Source organism: Empidonax traillii, unplaced genomic scaffold (assembly GCF_003031625.1).
Source record: "Empidonax traillii isolate 1590-97213 ecotype Southwest subspecies unplaced genomic scaffold, ASM303162v1 scaffold114:size1751661, whole genome shotgun sequence".
In the NCBI taxonomy this organism is placed as follows: domain Eukaryota; kingdom Metazoa; phylum Chordata; class Aves; order Passeriformes; family Tyrannidae; genus Empidonax; species Empidonax traillii.
In genome coordinates, this window is record NW_020955307.1 from 703,220 (window position 1) to 708,827 (window position 5,608).

Here is a 5,608-nt window from a genome sequence, read left to right on the forward strand (position 1 = left end):
GCCTTGCCTAACTTCTCTTGAATGGTGTGATGAGAGGACACTGGTATGAAGTGGTCTGGGACTATTCCAGACTGGTGATTATTTCTACGCAAACCACCAGTTATCATTGCACTACAAAAGTAAGTGCAAAACAGGCACTTACAAAGCAAACTCTGGAGAGGCATCACACTGAGGTGAAAGAAAACTTCATTCTCCCATCATATTGAGTTTCTCACGGCTTGCCAAGAGGATCTAGCAAAGCCAAGTGTGCTAATGTCAGTGGTCCTCCCTTGAAGGCAGGAGACTTGGATTGCTTCAGTGCAAATATAGATATACAATATAGGAAGGCACTGGCCTTTAAAGTGACCACTCCTTCCCCATGCAAATCTTCCCTGTGTTCTTTTTTTGCACTCTGGGCCACCAAATATGATGCTTGTAATTGGAGGAAACTTTTTTTTTTTCCCTGACAGTGCTTTGGAGACATTAGATTCATTATTTATGGGTGTGTATGGGATTCTGGAAGTACAGTTTATGTCTGCTATGCTGTGAGATCTTTGGTATGATATTGACTCACTCATTGGCACCTGAGAGAGGTTTGGGGAATTCAGCAAGCTTTCAGCAATTCAGTTTGAGAGATTAAACAGAATTTTAGCTCACTCAGGTTTGTCCTAATTTTATTAGATTTTCACCATTTCTAATTGCATAAACATATGCAGCCAAGTATACAGATGGGAACTGGGATGATGTACAAGGACACTCGGGCTCTAGAGTCAGCTAATTGGTGGACTAAGTAATAGGGCACTTGGAAAGATTGGTATTTTTTCCAGAACATTTCAGGGTAAAATCCTGTCCCCATTTAAACTGAGGCAATCAAGATAGAAAAGATTTTAGCCATAGATTTTGTTGAAACTGGAGAAAGACGAGAGGAACTATCTGATGCAGAAAATATCCAGGATGAAGGTTGTTATTCTGGGCAAGATTCACTATTTGTTTGTCTTGGAAATAGGAAGAAGATAGAATGCCTCAAAAGCATAGAACTGGCCTGATCAATATGGTAACATCAGAAGGTTTTTGATCAGGGCTAAGCAAAAGACAAACAATGGTTAACAATTTGAGATATTACCAGGGCAAATGAGAAGTCATTTTGTGCTAACATTGTTATTGTTAGCAAATTCCAAACTACAATGTTGTCAGCAATATTTTATACTTTGTTTTGGAAAATAAATCTGGTTTTGCTATGGATAGGAGATCTCTTGGGCCCCAAGTTAAAGCATACTATGGCTATTTCTGGTCAAATAGTACCAGCTGAGGTACTGGCATGGCTGTTTATGAGGGTACTTTCACATGAAATAAGATTGCTGTCTATATTTGTTAAGGGAATGCTGCTGTTGACTTATTTTCTGCAATCAAGACAGAAAGAAGGGTGGGAGGGAAAAGTCTACACTCAGGTTTTTGCCCTTGGATGTCCTTTATCTCTGATAAAGTACGTTTGCACCATGAAATTCATTCTTAATGAAGGGACATTCAGATGTCTTCACTTCCAGCAGACAGGACACAACTCTCAGACTGATTCATTTGGATAGGTTTTTAAAAATCTTCATAGATAACAGATAGAGACTTTTTCCCTCACTGGCCTGGACTGAACACTTGGTGGTTTAAGTAAAACTTTACTTTTTTTCCTATGAAAAGTAGAATAAACCAAACAAGTTGGTCACATATTTCGACCCATACTTCTCAGCAAAGGTTTGCAAAGTCCTCTAAAAAGTCAGGATTTTTAGTAAATAGATCATGAGATATTTTCTAGAAAACAAACAAACAAAACCCCAAAAGGGATTTAGCAATGTTGGGATGTAGTTTTCTGTTAATGACTTTATTTTCTTCTTCCTCCTATTTAGGCAGTAACATGCGAACTCTGACCACATCACTGGTGTGAAATTGCTGATTAACCTTTTGACTCTGACAATTGGGACTTCTCTCAACACCAACTGGTAATGCAAAAGACCATTAGTAGTTAATATTGGGACATCCCAGCTCCAGATGTCAAAAGGTTAATGAAAAATCAAGTATCTTGCTTTTACTGGGCAACTTGGAAACCTTCCCTCCCCAAACATTTCATTTTTTGTGATAAATAAGCCAGATTGCTTTAGCTGAGAAAGACGGGTGTTTTGCTAATGTGTACAGCTGTTAATTGAAAAAGATTTTGTTATGCTTGTTCTTCTGGACATAGATAAAAGAGATATTTGCTGGCGAACTTAGTTGGTCTTGAACACCCCTTTGTCCAAATACACTACTTAATAATAACGCTTTGTTCTTTCTGTAACAGCCATGGAGGGATTTTGAGTGGAATACTCATTTTCTTTAAGTCATATCTGCCAGTAATCATTCCTGGCTTAAGACCAGCTGCCATTTATGTGTTTTATGAAAATATAACACCAGTTTTACACTCAAAACTATTCTCTTTTTAGGTAAAAGCTTCAGCACAAGCTGGTTCCCCATATCTACCATAAATGCTATTTATCACAGATTTTGGTCTTTAAAACAGAAAGATAATGTTAAAATATTTTGATTACCCTTTCCTTACCGCTATCATTCACAAACCATCTTTTCTAATTATGGTATTAGGACATTTACATAACTGGGAAAAGGGTCCTTTAACTACATTTCTATTATGTTTGGCACTTCTGTGAAAGGATATTATATTCATGTGCATTAGAGATTGCTTATAAAAGATCAAGACAATAATAGCAGATCAGACGATAAAGGTTCCCTTTTCTCCTCCCAGACAGGCTGTCTCTGACAGAAGAATACAGTTCATCAAAAGTGTCTGCAGGTTGTCAAACTCAGTGAGATTTGGGGACACTCAGAGGCTGTCATGGCCAACAAGAAGATTTTCTGTAGGGTTCTGCCATCATTCACCCTCAGGAAATAATCACTCACTACATTCTGCGTGCTCTCATGATAGAGCTCTATTTGAGAGAAAAGAGCCATTTTATCAAAGGACAATATATCCCTTCTCTTGGTCCATGCAGCTTCCATTATCAGACCATAATAAATCATATTTATGTTCTCAGTTAATAAGACTGATTACAATGCAGGTTACAGGCATGGGAAAAGCAAAGCAGGTGAAAAGATGTTTTAATGAAAATATGATAAGCAAACAGCTTCTTGTGAACATTTCAGGCTGTTATTTGTAATGATCACAGGCAATTTTTGATACATCTTCTTTAGCAATGGTTTAAGCTGCATAAATTGGCTTGCCACTTTATACGTTGAAATAGGAAGAATCCCAGTGTCCTTCTTATGTTGTCTAGAATCATTATATACATTATAAGCATAAAATGATTTTAATGTATGTGCTTTGAAAAGAAGGGGAAAACAGAAAATCAGGGAAGACTGATTTTAATGCTGCTCAGAATGATTTTGAAATTTTCTACTCATCTTTGTTACTAACAGTGCATTTTCCATGAAATTTAGGAATGACATGTACTGCTTTCATCTCCTTAAAATTAATATACTGCGCTCTCTGTTTTTCTCAATTTCTTCAAAGTTCTTTTTAGAGCACTGTGCAAAGAAACAGAAAGAAATTCTCCACTCTATGTGTGAACATATCTGCTATTAATGCTGAGGGGAGTTAAGTGTCTGCTTCTACAGGAGAATACACGCCAGTGTTCTATACTGAAAGGTACCCTGTTAAAACAGTGTGAGAATGTTTAACTCTGGCACATGTGATGCATTCAATGGCAACTTCCATAGAACTTTTTTAAGTGATTAGGCTTTTTTTGTTAGGACAAACATTCTGATATGATTTCAGCATATAAATGTATGGAGGGAAGTGGCTGATGGACTGTCTTACTGTCATCTTGTGAAAAGTCTTATTTTGTTATTATGTTAAGCACCATACTTTCAAGATGAAGTTTGAAATTTAAGGAATAGTTTTGTCCTGCTGATACATAATTGTGACCAAGTCTCTGAAATTTTACAGCACTTGCAGAACGGTGGCGACAAAGAATTCTTAGTGTTGGGTGTCTGTGGGACCTATTCTGGTCTGATATTTCCCTAAAATCACTCTTCAGTAAATTTTAAAGCTTTATATTTGGCTTGGTCCTGGAGACTTACCACAAAATTACCTTAACACTTTCAGGACACTTCAAAAGAGCAGTGCCCACATAAGAAACAGCAAACTGCTCTTCAGAGGCAATATCCTGATATGACAACAGACGTAGATAATGTACTTCATGATGGAACTGCTTGATACAGAGAAAAACATGTTGTAACTGCCTTCACCATGAAAGGGGTTTAAAAATGCTGCCTGCCAACTCCACAAAAACCAGAGCTGCTATTTCGGTTAAAGGCCAGTGGATTGTATTTTTCACGTCAGTTTTCACTAACCTCAAACATCACTGTTATGACAGACTGTCATCCAACCAAACCAGCACTCTGGTGCCATTCAAGCAAGCAGGAAGAAAGCAAACACAAGGAAACTTAAAAGTCCAATTAGTAAGTGGGGGGTGCAATGTGAGTGAACCACTTTTGTGTAACAATACTGATTACTGAAAATGAAACACTTAAAAGAAAATAAACAAAAAGCAGTGCTTTCTGAGCCAGTGGTGTTTTCTTGGCTGGCAATTTCTCTTTGTTCTGTTTCATGACACCAGGCTCAATGGTTGAAGGGGTGTTCTGGGCCAGATGTCAATCACAATGTCTGACATAAACAAAAATAGCTAAAAAGGCATGCCAGCATCTTCCTTTTGTTTTCCCATTAGCTCCATTTTTCTTTTCATAGGCTGACAAAAAATTACTGCCTCCAAGTGAATCCAGTAATGTCACAATATATCTAATATCTAGGAGACCTTTTGTTTTAGCTTTACTGGGCTTAACCACAAAAGACACTTGACATTGACAAAGAATCTGTCAAACATACAATGATCAGTGCAATGAAACCTCTCATGACAGAAGGGCACTATTCTGCCTCCCCCTTGCCTCCAGCAGCAGCCTGTCTGAGCAAAATATGCTGGAGCACATGTCGCAGCTGAACCATTACAGAGCAGGCCAGAAGCTGAGATGTGTCTTGTTTAAATTGTCATAGCATATTAGTATAATTAAAACCGCCAAAAGAGTAGAAAAGATAGATGGAAATGTTACATTACTTGTTTCTAGAGATTAACCTCCAGCCAGAACTGAAATAAAGAGACACGTTTTGGATTTCTTAGAGCCCTGATAAGGAAGAAAACAAGCCTGAGAGTACATCTCTGGAAGTGTTAGACATGAAGTCATAGTTCCTATATTTACCCAAAAAAAGCAGAAATAGTGTTTCAGACAGACACTCTGTTTCCTCTGTGATTACAGCTCCCATTGTGGCTGTGCCCTGCAAAGGAGTTGTATCATCTCTCAGCTAACTCCTTTCCACTCTCCTTTGCTTTTGTGCCCACAAGCTCTTGACAACCCGTAGGGCTGCTGATGAGCTGGTGTCACCATTCTCCACCCCTCCCCATCTGTGTGCGTGGCTGGTGCTCCAGGTGCCCAGCCGTGAAGCAGCGCCCCATGTCCCGGCTGGTGGCTGCAGAGGCCATGCCTATCAGCTATGGTCAGGAAGTCATCCTGCACAGGTTTCATCCCCTGGCCATACTGG

General features: G+C 38.7%; 1 long non-coding RNA gene across 2 annotated transcripts in view; it reads left to right on the top strand.

The window, feature by feature from the left end:
- Positions 1-1,630, top strand: part of LOC114057082 — a 39,667-nt gene extending 38,037 nt beyond the window's left edge. Inside the window, exon 5 of one of the 2 annotated variants that reach the window (XR_003571126.1) lies at positions 1,524-1,630. This is a non-coding gene — a long non-coding RNA (uncharacterized LOC114057082). The remainder of the gene's footprint in view (positions 1-1,523) is intronic. The other variant, XR_003571124.1, reaches the window with a different exon arrangement.
- Positions 1,631-5,608: the final 3,978 nt, after the last annotated feature.